This window comes from Dendrobates tinctorius, unplaced genomic scaffold (genome assembly GCF_039654945.1).
Source record: "Dendrobates tinctorius isolate UK_male_01 unplaced genomic scaffold, ASM3965494v1 ptg000034l, whole genome shotgun sequence".
In the NCBI taxonomy this organism is placed as follows: domain Eukaryota; kingdom Metazoa; phylum Chordata; class Amphibia; order Anura; family Dendrobatidae; genus Dendrobates; species Dendrobates tinctorius.
Genome location: NW_027361702.1, coordinates 21,611,192 through 21,634,187, shown reverse-complemented (window position 1 = coordinate 21,634,187; position 22,996 = coordinate 21,611,192).

Here is a 22,996-nt window from a genome sequence, read left to right as displayed (position 1 = left end):
GAATGTAAGATACAATCTACTATACCACTATGATTGAATGTTTCCCCTACTTCCTTTTTTTCAGATACACTGTTGTTTTTGCCATCTCTTTACAAAGTCTGTTTTCACTACACATTTGTTTTTAATTGCTTGTACTGTAATTTGCTCAGATTGGATGTACCGAGACCACGTTTCTCACACACGATAAGACATAAGACGCTGTTCAAACAGCGATTTTATAAATGATAAAAACGTGTTTGCCAATCCATTATCCCCTCAATGGGGTTGTGGCAGTTTTCAATATTTAGTTTTTATATGGATCTAATAAAATGATTCTTTTTATGGATTTTCTGAATGCTGGATTTTTCTTTACCTGATCACAATTTTGCTACTGGTCTCTGGACACCGGATCTCCAAGTGGATGAGCTGATTCTTTTTCTTTTTTACTTCACTGCTAGTGGAAAGAAGGAACTGGACACTTTGTGAAAGGGGAAGAAGTACGCTGTCATGTTTCCCGCTTTTGCATATGCTGGAATATCCTCTGAATACATAGATATAATTTTGCATAACCTATTTATATTACTTTTTTGTGTAATTTAGAATCATACAGAGGATTCCCTATTTAGATTTAAGATGTCACGTTTCTGAAGATGTTTGACCTGATAGACGCAACAAAGCTGCCACTATTTTTGTTTGGATGAACCAGATCATGTGCAATCGCATAATGAGATGGACACACACGACATCTTTAGAAAATTTCCTTATCAAAGAAATGAGAACGTGATGGGACTGTACCACACTCAAAACATATTTGGAAAAACGTATGATTCTAAGAGGTCTACAGAGGTCTACAGTTTTTTCAGAAGATTTTTAATAAAAAACAGCATGATATCCTCAGTGAACGTTCTTTCAAACTTATGCGGTTAATCATCTCTCAAGAAGAACAGGTGCTGATTACCACCAGGAAAGATACTGTATAGAGGATTTAAAATGCACTATAAGTGGATATTCTGACCCGAAAAAAAATATGAAATCGGGAATTAATGAAAATATTTTGAGTTTGGAAGATAAAATAATGAGCATTAAGAAGTCAAAATTTGAAAGAGATCTCCTGTATTAGTCCAAAGATGAGCTGTATCTGTGGTAACTTAATTCAATGAGGAACCAACATATATACCGTGCGGAAAACGTATTTAGTCAGCCACCAATTGTACAAGTTCTCCCACGTAAAAAGAAGAGAGAGGCCTATAATTGACATCATAGGTAGACCATAATTATGAGAGTCACCTTGTCTGATTTGGCAAGATTTATTTTTCAAATTATGCTGGAAAATAAGAATTTGGTCATTAACAAAAGTTCATCTCAATATTTTGTTATACAGTGGGGCAAAAAAGTATTTAGTCAGTCAGCAATAGTGCAAGTTCCACCACTTAAAAAGATGAGAGGCGTCTGTAATTTACATCATAGGTAGACCTCAACTATGGGAGACAAACTGATAAAAAAAAAATCCAGAAAATCACATTGTCTGTTTTTTTTTCATTTTATTTGCATATTATGGTGGAAAATAAGTATTTGGTCACAAACAAAATTTCATCTCAATACTTTGTGATATATCCTTTGTTGGCAATGACAGAGGTCAAACGTTTTCTGTAAGTCTTCACAAGGTTGCCACACACTGTTGTTGGTATGTTGGCCCATTCCTCCATGCAGATCTCCTCTAGAGCAGTGATGTTTTTGGCTTTTCGCTTGGCAACACGGACTTTCAACTCCCTCCAAAGGTTTTCTATAGGGTTGAGATCTGGAGACTGGCTAGGCCACTCCAGGACCTTGAAATGCTTCTTACGAAGCCACTCCTTCGTTGCCCTGGCGGTGTGCTTTGGATCATTGTCATGTTGAAAGACCCAGCCACGTTTCATCTTCAATGCCCTTGCTGATGGAAGGAGGTTTGCACTCAAAATCTCACGATACATGGCCCCATTCATTCTTTCATGTACCCGGATCAGTCGTCCTGGCCCCTTTGCAGAGAAACAGCCCCAAAGCATGATGTTTCCACCACCATGCTTTACAGTAGGTATGGTGTTTGATGGATGCAACTCAGTATTCTTTTTCCTCCAAACACGACAAGTTGTGTTTCTACCAAACAGTTCCAGTTTGGTTTCATCAGACCATAGGACATTCTCCCAAAACTCCTCTGGATCATCCAAATGCTCTCTAGCAAACTTCAGACGGGCCCGGACATGTACAGGCTTAAGCAGTGGGACACGTCTGGCACTGCAGGATCTGAGTCCATGGTGGCGTAGTGTGTTACTTATGGTAGGCCTTGTTACATTGGTCCCAGCTCTCTGCAGTTCATTCACTAGGTCCCCCCGCGTGGTTCTGGGATTTTTGCTCACCGTTCTTGTGATCATTCTGACCCCACGGGGTGGGATTTTGCGTGGAGCACCAGATCGAGGGAGATTATTAGTGGTCTTGTATGTCTTCCATTTTCTAATTATTGCTCCCACAGTTGATTTCTTCACTCCAAGCTGGTTGGCTATTGCAGATTCAGTCTTCCCAGCCTGGTGCAGGGCTACAATTTTGTTTCTGGTGTCCTTTGACAGCTCTTTGGTCTTCACCATAGTGGAGTTTGGAGTCAGACTGTTTGAGGGTGTGCACAGGTGTCTTTTTATACTGATAACAAGTTTAAACAGGTGCCATTACTACAGGTAATGAGTAGAGGAAAGAGGAGACTCTTAAAGAAGAAGTTACAGGTCTGTGAGAGCCAGAAATCTTGATTGCTTGTTTCTGACCAAATACTTATTTTCCACCATAATATGCAAATAAAATGAAAAAAAAACAGACAATGTGATTTTCTGGATTTTTTTTTATCAGTTTGTCTCCCATAGTTAAGGTCTACCTATGATGTAAATTACAGATGCCTCTCATCTTTTTAAGTGGTGGAACTTGCACTATTGCTGACTGACTAAATACTTTTTTGCCCCACTGTATATCCTTTAATGGCAATGACAGATGTCAAACATTTTCTGTAAGTCTTCACAAGGTTAGCACACACTGTTGGTGGTATGTTGGCCCATTCCTCCATGCAGATCTCCTCTAGATCAGTAATGCTTTGGGCCTGTCGCTGGGCAACACGGACTTTTAAATCCCTCCAAAGGTTTTCTATGGGGCTAAGATCTGGAGACTGGCTAGGCCACTTCAGGACCTTCTGATGCTTCTTATGAAGCCACTCCTTCATTGCCCTGGTGGTGGGTGTACTTGGAATCATTATAATGCTGAAAGACCCATCCACGTTTCATCTTCAATGCTCTTGCTGATGGAAGGAGGTTTGCACTCAAAATCTCACGATACATGGCCCCATTGATTCTTTCATGTACAAAGATCAGTTGTCCTGGTCGCTTTGCAGAGAAACAGCTCCAAAGAATGATCTTGCCACCCCCATGCTTCACAGTAGGTATGGTGTTTTTTGGATGCAACTCAGTATTCTGTATCCTCCAAACACGACGAATTTTGTTTCTATCAAACAGTTCTACTTTGGTTGTAACAGACCATATTACATTCTCCCAATATGCTTCTGAATAATCCAAATGCTCTCCAGCAAACTTCAAACAGGCCCAGACATGTACTGGCTTAAGCAGGGGGACACGCCTGGCACTGCAGGATCTGAATCCCTGGCGGAATAGTGTGTTATTGATGGTAGCCTTTATTACAGTGGTCCCAGCTCTATGCAGGCTGTTCACTAGGTCCCACCATGTGGTTAAGGGATTTTTGCTCACCATTCTTGTGATCATTTTGACCTCACGAGGTGAGATCTTGTGTGGAGGCCCAGATCGAGGGAGATTATAAGTGGTCTTGTATGTCTTCCATTTTCTTATTATTGCTCCCACAGTTGATTTCATCACACCAGGCTGCTTGCCTATTGCTGATTCAGTCTTTGCAGCCTGGTGCAGGGTTACAATTTTGTTTCTGATGACTTTTGACAGCTCTTTAACCCCTTCACCCCAAGGGTGGTTTGCACGTTCATGACCGGGCCAATTTTTACAATTCTGACCACTGTACCTTTATGAGGTCATAACTCTGGAACGCTTCCATGGATCCCAGTGATTCTGACATTGTTTTCTCGTGACATATTGTACTTCATGTTAGTGGTAAAATTTCATTCAAATAACTTGCGTTTATTTGTGAAAAAAAACGGAAATTTGGCAAAAATTTTGAAAATTTCGCAATTTTCCAACTTTGAGTTTTTATGCCCTTAAATTACAGAGATACAGCACACAAAAAACTTGATAAGTAACATTTCCCACATGTTTACTTTACATCAGCACAATTTTGGAACCAAAATTTTTTTTTGTTAGGAAGTTATAAGGGTTAAAAGTTGACCAGCGATTTCTCATTTTTACAACACCATTTTATTTTTAGGACCACATCACATTTGAAGCCACTTTGAGGGGTCTATATGATAGAAAATACCCAAAAGTGACACCATTCTAAAAACTGAACCCCTTAACGTGCTCAAAACCACATTCAAGAAGTTTATTAACCCATTAGGTGCGTCACAGGAATTTTTTTGAATATTTAAAAAGAAATGAACATCTAACTTTTTTTCACAAAAAAAATACTTCAGGTTCAATTTTTTTTTATTTTACCAAGGGTAACAGGAGAAACTGGACTGCAAAAGTTATTGTGCAATTTGTCCTGAGTACGCTGATACCTGATTTGTGGGGGGGAACGACTGTTTCGGCGCATGGCAGAGCTCAGAATGGAAGGAGCGCCGTTTGACTTTTTCAATGCAAAATTGGCTGGAATTCAGATCGGACGCCATGTCACGTTTGGAGAGTCCCTGATGTACCTAAACAGTGGAAACCCCCTACAAGTGACCCCATTTTGGAAACTAGACCCCCCAAGGAACTTATCTAGATATGTGGTGAGAACTTTGAACCCACAAAGGCTTTACAGAAGTTTATAACGTACAGCGGTACAATTAAAAAATCATATTTTTTCCACAAAAATGATCTTTTCACCCTCAAATCTTATTTTTCCAAGGGTAACAGCACCCTAAAAGTTATTGTGCAATTTGTCCTGAGTACGCTGATACCCCACATGTGGGGGTAAACCACTATTTGGGCGCATGGCAGAGCTCGGAAGGGAAGCAGCGCCATTTGACGTTTTTGGCTGGAATTGAGATCGGACACCATGTCGCGTTTGGAAAGCCCCTGATGTACCTAAACAGCGGAAACCCCCCACAAGTGACACCATTTTGTAAACTAGACCCCCCAAGGAACTTATCTAGATGTGTGGTGAGCACTTTGAACCCCCCAGTGCTTCATAGAAGTTTATAACGCCCGGGCGTGAAAATAAAAAATTCGTATTTTTTCCACAAACATGATCTTTTAGTCACCATTTTTTTTTATTTTCCCAAGGGTAACAGGAGAAATTGAACCCCAAAAGTTGTTGTCCAATTTGTCCTGAGTACGCTGACACCCCATATATGGGAGAAAACTACTGTATAGACACACATCAGGGCTCGGAAGGGAAGTAGTGACGTTTTGGAATGCAGACATTGATGGAATGGTCTGCGGGTGTCATGTTGCCTTTGGAGAGCCCCTAATGTACCTAAACAGTGGAAACCCCCCACAAATGACCCCATTTTGGAAACTAGACCCCCTAAGGAAATTATCTAGCTGTGAGGTGAGCACTTTGAACCCCCAAGGGCTTCACAGAAGTTTATAATGCCAGGGCATGAAAATAAAAAAATCGTATTTTTTCCACAAACATGATCAATTAGTCCCCATTTTTTTTATTTTCCCAAGGGTAACAGGAGAAATTGAACCCCAAAAGTTGTTGTCCAATTTGTCCTGAGTACGCTGACACCCCATATGTGGGAGAAAACTACTGTATGGACACACGTCAGGGCTCGGAAGGGAAGTAGTGACGTTTTGGAATGCAGACTTTGATGGAATGGTCTGCGGGTGTCATGTTGCCTTTGGAGAGCCCCTAATGTACTTAAACAGTGGAAACACCCACAAATGACCCCATTTTGGAAACGAGAACCCCTAAGGAACTTATCTAGATCTGTGGTGAGCACTTTGAACCCCCAAGGACTTCACAGAAGTTTATAATGCCCGGCCATGAAAATAAAAAAATCGTATTTTTTCCACAAACATGATCAATTAGTCCCCAATTTTTTCATTTTCCCAAGGGTAACAGGAGAAATTGGACCCCAAAAGTTGTTGTCCAATTTGTCATGAGTACGCTGACACCCCATATGTGGGAGAAAACTACTGTATGGACACACGTCGGGGCTCGGAAGGGAAGCAGTGACGTTTTGGAATGCTGACTTTGATGGAATGGTCTGCGGGTGTCATGTGCGTTTGGAGAGCCCCTGATGTACCTAAACTATTGAAACTCCCCACAAGTGACCCCATTTTGGACACTAGACCCCCTCACGGAACTTATCTAGATGTGTGGTGAGCACTTTGAACCCCCAAGTGCTTCACAGAAGTTTATAACGCTCGGACGTGAAAATAAAAAAATCATTTTTTTCCACAAAAATGATATTTTTGCCCCCAATTTTTTATTTTCCTAAGGGTAACAGGAGAAATTGGACCCCAAAAATTGTTTTGCAATTTGTCCTGAGTAGACTGATACCCTACATGTGGGGGTAAAACACTGTTTGGGCGCATGGCAGAGCTTGGAAGGGAAGGAGCACCATATGACTTTTTCAACTCAGAATTGGCTGAAATTGAGATCAGACGCAATGTTGCATTTGGAGAGCCCCTGATGTGCCCAACAGTGGAAACCCCCAATTCTAACTCCAACCCGAACCCCAACACACCCCTAACCCTAATCTCAGCACTAACCCTAGCCCTAACCCAAGCCCTAACCCTAGCCCTAACCCTAGCCCTAGCCCTAACCCTAGCCCTAACCCTAACCCTAACCCTTGCCCTAATGGAAAAATGGAAATAAATACATTTTTTTTAATTTTATTATTTTTCCCTAACTAAGGGGGTGATAACGGGGGGTTTGATTTACTATTTATGGCAGTTTTTATGTTTGGCACCTGTCGCACGCTAAAAGACGCTTTTTATTGTAAAAATAGTTTTTGCATCACCACATATTGAGAGCTATAATTTTTCCGTATTTTGACCCACCGAGTCATGTGAGATCTTATTTTTTGCGAGACGAGTTGACGTTTTTATCGGTACCATTTTCGGGCACGTGACATTTTTTGATCTCTTTTTATTCCGATTTTTGGGACGCAGAATGAACAAAAACCAGCGTTTCATGAATTTCTTTTGGGGGGGTGCGTTTACACCGTTCCGCGTGTGGTAAAATTGATAAAGCGATTTTATTCTTTGGGTCAGTATGGTTACAGCGATACCTCATTTAGGTCATTTTTTTATGTTTTGTCGGTTTTATGCAATGAAAACTATTTTATATAAAAAATAATTATTTTTGCATCGCTTTATTCTGCGAGCTATAACTTTTTTATTTTTTCACTGATGATGCTATGTCATGGCTAGTTTTTTGCGGGACAAGATGACGTTTTCAGTGGTACCATGGATATTTATATGCGTCTTTTTGATTGCGCGTTATTACACTTTTTGTTTGGCGGTATGATAATAAATCATTATTTTCTGCTTCGTTTTTTATTTTTATTTTTTAAGGGGTTCGCTAAAGGGGTTAACTAATGGGACAGTTTTATAGGGCAGGTCATTACGGACGCGGCGATACCTAATATGTGTACTTTTATTGTTTTTTTTTATTATTTTCTAAAAATGAATTTATTGGGGAATTTTTTTTTTTTTTTTTTTTAATTTATTTTTACATTTTTTTTTAATTTTTTTTTTTACTTTATTACATAGTCCCAGGTGGGACATCACTGGAATTCTTCCTCAGACAACAAAATTTCAATCAGAAGCCGCCTCAGTACATGAGAGATTACGTTATTGAAAATGTCATGAACGTATGTCCTAGAGAGCATATAATACTGTACAGTACATGGACTAACAGAATATCCTTAAAGATAAAAACATACAGGTAACCCACAGGTCTTGTTAGATCACTTTTGTTTCTGAATACAGTCCTCAGTTTGCAGACATTAGAAAAATTATATAAAAACATACACCTAAGCTTTAGCAAGTGCCATGCCCGCCATGTCTGTTATGCCGCATGAACCCTGGAGCAGTGTGCACGCGCACTGAACTATCATGCCCGCCATGTCTGGTATGCCTCATGACTCCTGGAGCAGTGTGCACGCACACCGAACTATCATGCCCGCTATGTCTGGTATGCCGCATGACTCCTGGAGCAGTGTGCACGTGCACTGAACTATCATGCCCATTATGTCTTATGCTGCAAGATCCCACGCACATCTCATGACGGTTGTGCTGCAAGTTGCCTGGAGCAGTGTGCACGCACACCTCATCTCATGGCTGCCTGCCATTGCCAGTGCACATGTGTGTTTCATCTCATTGCTACACGCCGTTGCTGTGTGACCTCCGTCTCTGCTCTGCCTGCAGAGATCCTCTCTATGATCCTGGAGACCCTGATCATGTGACCTTTCTTATGTCCATGTCTGGCCATGTCTGGCCTTTGCTATTCTGAGCCTTGTAGTACTCCACGTTCTCTGTCTCTGCCTGGTTTTCCTTACTCTGCCCTCTGGTGCTCGCTAGCACATTCCATGTCTAGTTTCAAGGTTCTCCCTTGACCCAGCTCTGGGCTTTGGCCTACGCTCCGCTGCTAGGCCTATACTCTCTCTGAACTGGCTCAGTGCTTCTTCCTACGTTCCGCTCCTTATTCCGTACATTGCCTAGCCTTGCTTTGCTTCTTGCTTTGCCTTGCCTTGTTTCTTCACGTGCCCTTTGCATGTGCCTGGTCTTTCCTTGCCCGCCTGTTTGTGCCTCAGCCGTGCCACGCTATACGTGCCCACCTGTCTGTGCCTCTGCCGTGCTCGTCGGCCAGTGACTAAGCTGTGTCCGCCTGTTGTGCTTCAGCCGCACTTGACTCAGTCGTGCCCGCCGTCAGAGTCTCAGCCCAACCAGCTAGCCAGTGCCCCAGCCGTGCTTTGTGCTTCCTTGCACCCACGCTGCCCCGCACTGTGCATTGCGTGCTTCTCTAATAGCACGCGCAGGCCCTAGCCTGCTCCTTGGCATATCTCCCCGTGCTTCTGTAAAAGTACTCGCAGGTCTTGCCATGTACCCTGTCATGCCCTCTTGCACGCACAGGCCCTAGCTTGTACCCTGTCATGCTCTCTTGCACGCACAAGCCTTAGCCTGAACCCTGGCATGTCTCCTAGCACGAGCAGGCTCCTGACTTGAACCTGACCCTGGCGTGCTCCTCTGCACGCACAGGACTATGCCTTGTACCCTGACCCTGGCGTGTCCCTCGGCACGTGCAGGACCTTGCCTTGGACCTAGAACCCTGGAGTGTCCCTACACATGCACCATGTCTTGTCCTTTGAACTTTGGACCCTGGCGTGTCCCCTACACACGCACCGTGTTTTGTACTTTGAACCTGGCGTGTCCCCTACACACGCACCTTGCATTGCACCCTGCCCTGGACCCTGGTGTGCCCCTAGCACACACCCTGCCTGGAACCTTGCCTTGGACCTTGGCATGTTCCCTAACACGCACCTTGTCTGGAGCTCTGTCATGCCTCCTTGCCTGAACCCTGCTTTGCCTGCCGGATGCCCGGAACCTGCCGATCACTGCCAGAGATCGTAAGTCTGACGACTGCGGCCTGATGTCCAGAGCTGAAGTCCACAGCCTGATGCCCTGATCCTGTCGATCGTTGCCAGCTGTCCGGAGTCCGATGTCATCGAGCCTTGCTTGTACCTAGGCGTGCCATGTAGCACGTACCATGCCATGGACCTTGGCGTGCCCTCACACGTACCTTGCTGTGTTTTCCCTGTTATCACGTCTTGCACCTGATGTAACCCTGAGTTTGCCTTAATGAAGATACCTTGAATTCACGTCTTGTCTTGTTTCCTGCACGTCCTTTGTTGTCGGACACTCGTATTTAGTGTCTACCTGAGCCGCTGTCTGGTTCCAGCAGTCGTGGTGGCTCACCCCCTTGGTCTTGCCCCTGACACTCCCTGTATAGGGGGTGGTTCCTCACAAGGTCAGCTCTCCCTAGGTGGTTGGGTGCCACGACCCAGAGGGTCCACTCTAAAGAAAATGACTCAGCGTAAGCTGACTCCGTCACACCAAGATATTAATCTTAACAAAATTTTAAAAGAGCCAATATGGTACACTGCTAAAAAAGCCCCCACTTTAGGGAACACCTTGTCTCTGAGCCTTTATTTCAATGAAAACAACCACCCTAAACGAACTTGGCTGCATACTGTGGGCTCTTTAAAAGGTACAGTATATACTTGTTATATATACTTGTTGTCATTATATCATGAATTCCGCGCACTTTAGTTCATCAGTTACAAAAGACATACAAAATATTTTATCAAATTGTAATTCATCTTACATTGTTTATTTAATTAAATGCCAGAGTTACAAAATTCAATTTCTAGGCTGTGCTATGGTCATATATGATGGCATTTGAGATGCGGTTAACAAACTTAGAACAAAATGTTCGGCGGTTACTAAGCACTTTTTGATTCATCATGGAGGAAGAGGAGACCATCTCAGAAAATTACTTAATCTTGAGTCATGGTGGATATATGTATTACAATTACAAACCAAAATGCCGCAAGGCACGAATGCAAGACACAGTCTAATATACCACTATGATTGAATGTTTCCTCCCCTTTTGCTTTTCGCCATCTCTTCACAAAGTTTGCTTTTTGCCATCTTTTTACAATGTCTGTTTTCACTATACATTTGTTTTTAATTTGTTCATAATTTTCTCAGATTGGATGTACTGAGACCACGTGTCTCCCACAGGATATGACAAAAGATGCTGCAATGATTAACCCCTTAGTGACGGAGCCAATTTGCAGCTTAATGACCAGGCCAATTTTTACAATTCTGACAACTGTCAATTTATGAGGTTATAACTCTGGAACGCTTTAACAGATTCCACTGATTCTGAGAATGTTTCTTCAAGACATATTGTACTTGTACATGTTAGTGGTAAAATTTCTTCAATATGACTTGCATTTATTTATGAAAAAAAACAGAAATATGGTGAAAATTTGTAAAATGTCACAATTTTCAAACTTTTAATTTTTATACCCTTAAATCAGAGAGATATGTCACACAAAATATTTAATAAATAACATTTCCCACATGTCTACTTTACATCAGTACGATTTTGGAAAAAAAAAATTTTTGTTAGGAACTTATAAGGATTAAAAGTTGATCAGCGATTTCTCATTTTTACAACAAAATTTGCAAAACCATTTTTTTAAGGGCCACATCACATTTAAAGTCACTTTGAGGACTGTAAATGACAGAACATACCCAAAAGTGACAGCATTTTAATAACTGCACCCCTCAAGGTGCCCAAAACCACATTCAAGAAGTTTATTAACCCTTTAAGTGCTTCACAGGAACTAAAGCAATATGGAAGGAAAAAAATAATATTTAACTTTTTTTTACAAATATTTTAATTCAGAACCTGTCATGATCCAGGCTGGATCTGACAAGATAAATGGACAAAGTGAACTTTTTTTCCTTTGGCTTGGTGCCAAAGGGGGTTGATTGCCCCCGGTGGCCATTAGAATTATTACACGTGGTGTCATTCATTCTAAGTTGCCCCGGTGGTGGTGAGTGGTATCGCACCTTAGTTTTAGGGTTAATGTGCGCGCAATTACAAATCAGGTGTTAGGCTCTATAAAAGGGAGCCAGGTGGGTTCAATCACTCTTGGTGATATTGATTGTGTGTTAGTCATTCACGAGGAAGCTGGGTGAAAGAAGGAGCTGAACATGAGTCCTGCGCAGCCCAGCCAGAGGGGACGAGTGGTAGCTAGGTGGTCTGCAAGAAGGGCTGGCATGGCGTGGTGGAGTCATAGTTTATGGTGTTTGCAGGAAGTGCTTGCATGACTTGGTGGAGTGACGACGATGGAGAGAGTTGCACTCAGCATGCGGGACTTGGTTGCTGGGAGCTGGACGCAAGCATGCTGGATTTTTGGGCAGGAGCTGAACTCATCTTTGGGACTTGTTACTGGACAGCTGCAACTGGTGGTGGACTCTGCTCCAAGGCTGCACTATGGTGTAGGATCCAGTTATGGTGATGGATCCGGGTGGAGGAGAAGATGCACACAGGTGGTGGGCTCTGTTGCTAGGAGCGTACGCAGCAGAGCAAAGCTAAGTGGTGTTTCCCCTGTTTTGTCATCTTTCATCATGTGTGTTTTAGTGCAGTGGTGGGATTAGTTTCCGCACCGACCAATTCCCTAGTGAGGGTTTAGGTCAGGATGAGCTAGGGTTTTTAGGTTCCTGTTGCGCGTCCGGTGCGGAACCGACATAGGGAACGTTAGAAGTGCAGGGACACTGGCTCAGGGGAGCTCAGGAGGTCTCCACTTCCCTATTCCCTATCGCAGGGCCCACCATTGTTAATGTTTCAAAGGTTTCCCTTATTGTTTAAACTCGCCTTACTGGAGGCGGGGTTTCCAGACTTGCATATACGTGTAATGTCTAAATTCGCCAGTTGGAGGCGGTGTATCCAGCTTCACGTGTTTATTATTTAAATTCGCCCCATTGGAGGCAGTGTATCCAGGGTCACGTGCATCACATGGGTACGCCTTACGGGACTCGCTGCATCCAGACACACGTGACCGTGACAGAACCAATGTTTTTTATTTTCTCAAGTTTAAAAAGATAAAATTAACCACAAAACTTGTTGTGCAATTTCTCATGAATACGCCGATGCCTCATATGTGGGGGTAAACCACTGTTTGGGTGCATGGCAGATCTTGGAAGGAAAGGAGCGCCATTTGACTTTTTCAATGCAGAATTGTCTGGATTTTAGATCGGATGCCATGTCGCATTTGGAGAGCCCCTGATGTATCTAAACAGTGGAAACTACACAAAAAGTGACACCATTTTGAAAAGTAGACCCCACAAGGAACTTATCTAGATGTGGGTTGAGCACTTTGAACCCCCAAATGGTTCACAGAAGTATATAAGGAAGAGCCATAAAAATAAAAAATCACATTTTTTCCACAAAAATGACCTTTTCCCCCCATATTTTAATTTTCACAAGAGTAGCAGGAGAAATTAAACCCCCAAAGCTGTTGTGCACTTTGTCCTGAGTATGCTGATACCCCATATGTGGGGGTAGACCACTATTTGGGTGCACGGCAGAGCTTGGAAGGGAAAGAGCGTTGTTTTTAAGTGCAGACTTTGATGGAATGGTCTGAGGGCGTCATGTTGCGTTTGCAGAGCCCCTGATGTGCATAAACAGAAACCTCCACAAGTGACCCCATTTTAGAAAAATAGACCCCCCCAAGGACCTTATCTAGATGTGTGGTGAGCACTTTGAACCCCCCAGTGCTTCACAGAAGTTTATAACGCAGAGCCGTGAAAATAAAAATCTTTTTTTTTCCACAAAATTGATTTTTTAGCCCACAATTTTTATTTTCCCAAGAGTAATAGGACGAATTAGGCCCAGAAAGTTTTGTGCAATTTGTGCTGAGTACGCTGATGCCCCATATGTGGAGGTAAACCACTGATTGGGCACATGGCAGAGCTCAGAAGGGAGAGAGCACCTTTTGACTTTTTGAATGCAAAATTGGCTGGAATTAATGGTGGCATCATGTCGCGTTTAGAGACCCCCTAATGTGCCTAAACAGTTGAAACCCAACAATTCTAACTCCAACCCTAACTCCAACACACCCTAACCCTGATCCCAACAATAACCATAACCCTAATCACAACTCTAACCCCAACACAACCCTAACCCTAATCACAACTCTAACCATAACCCTAACCACAACCCTAACACACCCCTAACCCTAATCCCAACCTTAACAATAACCCTAGCCAAAACCCTAACCATAATGCCAACCTTAAACATAACCCCAAAACTCCCCTAACCCTAATCCAAACCCTAACCCTAATGACAACCCTAACCCTAATCCTAAACCTAATCCTAACCCTAACCTTAGACCAATTCACCTTAAGCCTAACTCTAACCCTAATGTGAAAATGGAAATAAATATATTTTCTTTATTTTATTATTTTTCCCTAACTAAGGGAGTAATAAATGGGGGTTTATTTACCATCTTTTTTATTTTGGTCACTGTGATATCAATGGTATCACTTTTGATGGTGCTGATGTAAAGCTGACATGTGGAAAATGTTATTTATTAATGTTTTTTCTGTGGTATGACTATGTGGATTAACCCCTTTCTGCCATCGGACTGGATAGTACGTCCAATCGTAGTGCCCCCACTTTGATGTGGGCTCCAGCAGGAAGCCTGCATCAAAGCCAGGACATGTCAGCTGTTTTGAACAGCTTACTTGTGGCCGCAATAGTCGCGGGTGGAATCGCAATCCCCTGGCGCCTATTATCTAGTTAAATGCCGCTGTCAAGCTCTGACAGTGGCATTTAACGCGCACTTCCGGCCATTGAGCTGTAAATACGCGCACCGCTGACCCCATCACGTGATCGGGGGTCATCGATTTGTCCGCATAACAACCAGAGGTCTCCTTGAGACCTCTATGGTTGTTGATGCAGGATTGCTATGAGTGCCACCCTGTGGTCAGCACTCATAGCAATGCAGTAATTCTGCTACATAAAGGCTATCTGAGCATCGCCTCAATGTAGCTGAGGCGATCGAGCTATGGCAGCTTTTAGCCTCCCATGGAGGCTATTGAAGCATGCCAAAATTGAAAGAAAAATAGTTTTAAAAATATATACAGTATATATATATAAAAAAAGTTTAAATCACCCCCCTTTCACCCCATTCAAACTAAAACAATAAAAAAAATCAAACATACACATATTTGGTATTTCCGCATTCAGAATCGCCCGCTCAATCAATAAAAAAAGGATTAACCTGATCGCTAAACAGTGTAGCGCAAAAAATTGAAACGCCAGAATTAGGTTTTTTTGGATGCCATGACTTTGCATTAAAATGCAGTAACAGGCGATCAACAGAACAGATCTGCACAAATATGGTATCATTAAAAACATCAGCTCGGCGCACAAAAAATAAGTCTTCACCCAACCCGAGATCATGTAAAATGGAGACACTACGGGTCCTAAATTTACCATTTTCAGAAATTATAATGTGACACGAAAAAATATTCTCAAAATTACTGGGATTTGTTGAAGAATTCCAGAGCTATTACCACATGAAGTGATACTGGTCAGATTTAAAAAATTTGGCCCTGTCACTAAGAGGTTAAAATGCAATAACTGGCGATCAAAAGATCGCATCTGCCCCAAAATGGTATCATTAAAAAACATCAGCTTGACACACAAAAAATAAGCCCTCACCCAACCCTAGATCACGAACAATGGAGATGCTATGGGTATCGGAAAATGGCGCAATTTTTTTTTAAACAAAGTTTGGAATTTTATTTCACCACTTAGATAAAAAAGAACCTAGACATGTTTGGTGTCTATGAACTCATAATGACCTGGAGAATTATAATGGAAGGTTGGGTCTAACATTTAGTGAAACTAGTACAAAAGCCAAGCAAAAAAACAAGTGTGGGATTGCAATTTTTTGCAATTTTACCGCACTTGGAATTTTTTTCCTGTTTTCTAGTACACAACATGCTAAAATCAATGGTGTCATTCAAAAGTACAACTCGCAAAAAAACAAGCCCTCACATGGCCATATTAAGGAATAAATTAAAAAGTTATGACTCTGGGAAGAAAGGAAGAGAAAACCGAAATCGCAAAAACAAAAATACCTCTGGGGGTTAGGGGTTAATAATGTCTTGTAAAAAATATTGGGAACAAGCATAAAAGAAAGCAGACTTACTAGAAAAGCCAACTTATTGACAGCCTCAATAATGGTAAATGGTCCTATAAACCTGGATGCAAGCTTAGAAGATGGTACCTTGGTACCAAGTTTGTAACCTTGCTGATTATGCCTACTTCCTCATGCTCTCTCCCGCTTTTTCGAGATGGGTGTGGGCCTCCCTTTAGACCTTCTGGAGGTGGTGGATAGATACAGAGACCATCAGAAGTACATCATACCCTCCCTCAAAACATGGGGACCTAGGATGACATCCTAGATTACTGAATATGGGGCACATTCTGAAGCTCTCCTGCTGTCTATTGTTTAGAGTGAATTTTGCCAAGGCTAAGTATGATCCCCAATCAGGCTGGGCATGGGAGCAAAAACATCTTTGATAGGACTCAAGATACTGGTTGGTTGGCTCAATTTGACCATTAGTTTGAGGATGGTACATGGATGAAAACAAGAGTTCTGACCCAAGATATTTACAGAAAGCCCTCAAGAACCTGGCATCCACAGTCAAAGACAATTTTCATGGGAGCCACATGTAATCTTACCACCTGAACAAAAAACAAATCTACCATGTTCTGTGCACTGGGTGACTGAGCCAAAGGAACCAAATGGCATTGCTTAGAAAATCTGACAACAATAACCCACACCATAGGCATTCCCTTGGAGTGAGGGAGATCCATAATGAAGTCCATGGATGTGTGGTTCCAAAGATGTATAGAAATCGACAAATAGAAAAATTTCAAAGCAGACACATTGTTCCAGGCAAAGATTTTGTATACTTTAAAATAACCTTCAACATTCTTACCAGAGGATGACCACCAATACTTTCTGCTCAACAGATGACCCCTTAATACTCAGGTGGCTCGCTGTGACCAAGTGTCATGACACTCTGAGTGAAACTGTATCTGCACTGGTACAAATTATTTATCATGAGTTGTGATGGTCAGAGCCAACCACTGAGCCTGTAGTCTCTTCTGGCAATTTAGCTTAGGAGGCGTTTAAAGTGAACCTGTCATCATGATTTTGCTCAATAAACTACAGACACTGTCAGGTTGGCACCGTTATACTGATCAAAAAACCTTGGTTGATTAAATCCATCTTGTGGTTGTTTAATCTGAATTTGTAGTTTTCAGTTAATGAGATTCTAGTGCTTTGGGGTGGGCCTATGGGCAGGGTTTTATGTTGTGCTTGCTTACATATGCATTTATATTGGCTCATGAAAGTTTACTCATCCTTCAATGACCTGCCCCTATTTTACATACTACATATATTAATGCCGGTGCCATTTTGATGAAGTTACATTTTTTTCTAACCCCACAACAGTATATGCAGTATGTAAAATAGGGGGCAGGTTACTGAAGGATCAGTGACCTGTCATAAGCCAATACAGATGAATATGTAAGCAGAGCACCACATAAAGACCAACCCACAGGTCTGCCCTGAAGCACGAGAATATCATTAACGGAAAACTACACATACAGATTAAACAACAACCACAAGATTTAATCAGCTGAGATATTATTTTAATTAGTATATCAGCGACAACCTGACAGTGTGTTAAGGACTGACCTAAGATGGAGTAGTGATATTGAAACCACTATGGGCAGTACCTGCAGGTAGGGTAGTCAGGAATAGCCAGAGGCAGGTACACAGGAGCAGCAGTATAGTTGGGAGGATAAGCAGGTAGCATAATCAGGAAACAGCCAGAGGTCGGTACACTGTAGCAGCAGTATAGTTGGTAGGATAGCAGGTAGCGTAGTCAGGAAATAGCCAGAAGGCGGAAAACAGGAGCAGCTGTATAATCTTGAGGATACACAGCAGGTGAAAAGAAGCTAGACTAAAAAATGTCAGCTCAATAATCAAGCAATAAATGAAGTGCAGTGCCAGGTTTAAATAGGGTGTTCGATTAGGAGATCACAGGGTTGAGCCAATCAGGAAGTCAGGGTGGAGATTATCAGGAACAACACAGGTACTAGTATCTTGGTTAGAAAAGAACTGTCCAGCGAGCTGAATAGCTCAGAGCACAGAGGGAAGAGCTGCTGTCTGGTGCACAAGAGCTGCTTGGTTTGAGTCCAGACATAGTGTCTGTATTTTACTGAGAAAAAACCTCATGACAGGTTCGCTTTAACCACCTTGAAGCTAAATTGACTGAAGAGACTATAATGCCCTTTGGAAGAATGAAATCAGGTTCTATAATTTCAGATTCACTAGGAAAAAGACTCCAAGTGAGAGCATTTGCTCATTTTTGGCTCCAGTGAGGTAAGAGATAGAAAAATTGAATCTAGTAAACAAGTCCATCGGCTTATCTCATTTTCAATCTCTTAGCATTCTCTAAACCCCCCCAGATTTTTATGGTAAGTAAGCACCGTGATTGAGTGATTAGCACCCTCAAGGAGGTGCCTCCACTCCTCCGGAGCTAACTGGATGGCAAGAATTTCATGATTAAACTCTGTGGGAGAGAATTTTCAATAAAAAGGCGCAAGGCCTCAAATGCGTTAGATTGGTGGACCCAAGGGAGAGCACTACTCCGACATCTAACTCAGAGGCATCAACTTCCACCTCAAAAGGCTTATTGATATCAGGCTAGACCAAACTTAGAACAGAAGAAAAAGCCTTATTTAGAGTATTAAAGACGTTAATGGCCTCCAGTCCAATTTAGACCCAACTGCCCCCTTATGGGTAAGATAGACGTGAGTTTCACCATCTTAAAATACTCTTAATAAACCTTTGGTAATAATTGGTAAATCAAAAAAAATGCTGCAATATCTTGAGGTTACCAGGTTGTGCCCACTCTAACATTGCCATCACCTTCTCAGGGTCAATCCGAACCTCTGTGGTGGAAAGAATGACTTCCAGGAACCCCAACTCCTGCAATTCAAATACACATTTTTCTCTTTTGACGTAAAAATAATGATCCTCTAATCTTTTCAGGTCAATGTGCACATGGACAATATGCGCAGTCAGGTCTCTGGAGAAGATGAGGATATCATTGATGTAAACTAACACAAAGACCCAAAAGGGTCGTGGAAAATATCATTCACAAGCATCTGAAACACAGCTGGAGCATTGCAGAGCCCAAAGGGCATAACACAATACTCATAATGATCCTGGGGTTATTGAAGGCCGTTTTCCACTCATCCCACTTCTTAAATATAACAACATTATAATCCCCCTGAGATCCAGCTTGGTAAACCAACTTGCACCACCAGATGGTTAAAGAGGTCAGGGATGAGTGGGAGGTGGTCTTCATTACTTACAGTTATACGATTGAGCTCACAATAGTCAATACATGGTCTCAAACCGATATTCTCTTTGGCCACAAAAAGGAATCCTGCTGTAACTGGGGATTTAGAAGGGTGGATAAACACATTTTTCAAATTTTCCCAAATATATTCCCTCATGGCTTGCCTCTTGGGTTATGACAGGTTAAATATTCTGCCCTTAGGCAACTTTGCCCTTTCAATGAGCTGAATGGAACAGTCATAAGTTCTAGGTGGAGGTAATTTCTGGGAGGCATCTTCAGAGGACACCTGTGTGAACTCTGCCATACACCATGGAACCTGGGAGATGGAACCTACTTCCTTAGGAGGCCTGATAATTCAAAGAATTAGCAGTTGGAGGAACACTTAACAATATCCACTCAATAATACGGGTATGGGTGCAAAGCCAAAGGAGACCTAACTCCACAGCTGTAGAAAGACACTGTAAAATAAAAAAAATGCCTCTACCTTGTGCAGAGAACCTGAGGTGATAGACTCTGGTTCAACGGCGCAATACCCAATTACTGTGCACAAGGGGAGAAGACAATCTTCTAGAAGCATAAAAGTAGAGGGCAGAGCAAACTGCACCTGTGCTTCTGATGCATTGATGTCATGGCTGGCGATACAACTGCGCAGGTGTGAGACTTTGTTCAGCTATGCGGATGACGCAGGACGCATTATCCACAGCAATCAGAGCCGGATGATGGCTTTTACTAGCAGAGAGGAGGAAAAGCATGGGACCAAGACAAATGATATTTTTGAGGTTTTCAGGGGGATTCGGGAGGCAATGTAATCATTTGTGAAATGCAGAAAGACAGCAGAAAAAGGTGGAGACATTTGTTGGGATACTAGAAAACTGGTGACAGGATCCCTTTAAGTTAAAAAGGCAGTAAGGTGTACTCAGCATTTGAATGTGTTGTGAGAGATTCCAGAACAAGCTGCTAAGTAGAATTTTGTTGAAATATCACAACAAATGGCTGTGTGAAGCCATATTCACCCATCTATTTTGTTTTACCTTGTGGTTTTTATAGATTACCTTTGGCTTAAGAAGAATTTCAGCTTTTGTAATCTTTATTAACTTTTGTGTACTTTGACCTTTACAATTTGTCATATTGTTTTGTGAATGTTTTTTTGGCCTTCTTGTTTTTTTTTTTTGATTCCTCATTTCTTGGCTTTTATCCCATGATCGAGTGCCAGGTAATTAATATAAAACTATGTCAATACTTTCGATCTTGTCTAGAGAAAACAGAACCAGGTGGAATTTGTCCCACAATGGGAAAAAAAACAACATTTTTTTTAGGAAATTTTCCTTAATGCTTCTCATTGTCTTTATTCGGACACTTGAAGACAGTGCCAGGACAAGGTTTTTTGGTGCCCTAGGCAGATGAATCCAAAAGCCAGACAGAGTGGCTGCATCACAGCTTAGGAGAAGTGCATCCCACCAACCTGATCTTAAATGGCGCCCTAGGCAGGTGCCTACCCTGACTACCCCTTGTCCCTGCTCTGCTTGAAGAAGCCATTATATTGGTAATTGAGCGTTTTAGTATTTAAGAATCGTAGCCCGTACTGCTACTAATATAATATTATGTCGATCCATACTTACATAATTAGCATGGTTAAATAAAGACAAATGTCTACCAGCTTCGACCAAGAGATGTGAGTGGATGGAGCAGGGATCTACTTTAAAAAAATAATTGTATACTTTTTCATTCTTAACCCAATTAGCTCTAAAAGTGAATATATTGTTCCCTGATCTTCAGTGATCGGACTGCACCAACATTTAAAGTATACTTGTCACCTATAGCAACATTTAGCAGTATAATTACCAAAATTAGATTTAAAGTTCTCCTATTTTGACCATAACTGCATCCAATCTATGTAGTAAAGTGTAGGCTTCAACATGGGAACATTTTTAAAATATTGGAGTTTTTTTTACTCCAGGTTTCTGGCATAAAAGATTTTGCATTTTTTAGCATTTTCACGATAGTCCCAGCCAACTTCGCCAAAGCTGGTGAGGCATGGACCGGATGGGGCATGTTGGTGTCAGCCTGCTGAATTAATGAAAAGTTGCGCCATTACTTACACCACAAATTCCCTCCCTGAATTAGTATTTCAGGAAGGTGCACAAAGTTACATATCACTGAGAAGATGCGCCAAATTCATTAGGTGGTATTAACGACCCTAGCAGGTCCTTCAATAGGACCGCCATGTACAATGCTAGTCTTAACGAATCGGGCCCTAAGGGTTTTTCTTTGCTTGAGTTAGTCTTTAATACAATTTAAGGTATATAAAGTAATATTGCAATCATTGTTACCAAGGTTTTATTTAACTGGGACATTTCCGAAGTTCTGCATTGTGAGAAATGACCAGATTCAAAAGAGCATTGCTGGATCTGGAACATAAAACTATCCTGCAACAAACTAAGGGAACTTTCGCCTCTTTGCAGTTGAAACAGAACCATGACCCCAATCAATATATGGCTAGTTAAAATGTCCCATTATCACCGCGGTACTAGTCTGTGCAGCCCATGCCATCTGATTATGGAACCGACCTTCCATCTCTTCAGTGATGTGGAGTCTATAAATTCCTCCTTTTAGTTCCAACCGTAGGATTTTAACATAATCATAATCTTCATTCTCTCTTGCTTTTTCTGCTCCGCTACTGCCTTCATTTCACTCCTGACAAAGACATAGTCCATTCCTTTCTTGTTGCCTTACATTTTCAAAAAAGGGCAATTGTTATGAATGAGTCACCGAGGAGGAAACAACAAAAAGCCAGCTAAGCCCAGAAAACCGGAGAGGTTGGTAACTAGCGGATTGCAGACCTCTGATCTTATCCACAACAACTAGCAGTAGCCGTGGAGCGTGCCTACGGTGGTCCTAGATACCTCGTCATGGCCGGAGAACAAAATAAGCCTAAAGAAAGAAAGGGAAAATCTAAACTGCCCCAGAGCAGACCCCAAAGCAATAGACAGCCCCCAACATGTATTGTCGGTGAAACAAGATGAAAACACAGATACAGATAGAAAGATAGGCTGAGCAAACGATGGGGCCCTCACTAACTAGAAAGGACAGGAAAGAAATGCTGCTGTCTGCAATCACGCAAAAAACCCTGCCAAAAAAAATGTCCAACACGTCTGATAGAAAAAGGCCCTGAAGTCGCTAGACTTCAAAATCATTATATCAGCACTCAGGTATATTCTGAAGACAGAGCAAAAGAGATCAACTGATCAGAGACAAAATGGGGATTCAGCCCAGTCCCAGCCAGGGCTGGCTGAACACAAAAACTAAGTAAACCAGACAAAAACTCATATGAACAATAGCAGAGAAAACTTAGCTTTAGGAAGGCAGGAACCAAACTGGAAACCAGAAGCCACAGTCAGGAAATATCACCAGCAAGAAACTAGGGAGTTGGCTGCCTTAAATCCAATCAGAAACTCCTGATGTCCAATCGCAGTCCTCTTCCTCAGGTACCCGGTCTCTGCCATTTAGATCAGCTTCATTACCTCCCTTCACCAACAGAGGGAGTCCAGATAGAGAACTCACTACTCCTCTGTCAGCACAGCCAGCTCCATAACCCTCACCAGAAGCCAGAGGCAAACCCGAAAATGAGCTCACAACAGGCAATATCATAAAGCTTAACAGCCCAATCATGTGAAGAGTCTATCCATGTGTCAGCAACATCTACTGCATCAGTCTGATTCTCCACAGCCATGGTTTCATGGCTCCAAGAAAGGACAAAATCGGGCACAAGCAAAACATACACCAAGATATTCCCAAATTTGCCAAAATTTTCCTGAAAATTTAAGGCAGTCTTGACAAATTTTGGACTGTAGGCAGCTTTATTGAAGTGGCCACATATCTGTTAAGTGGACTGT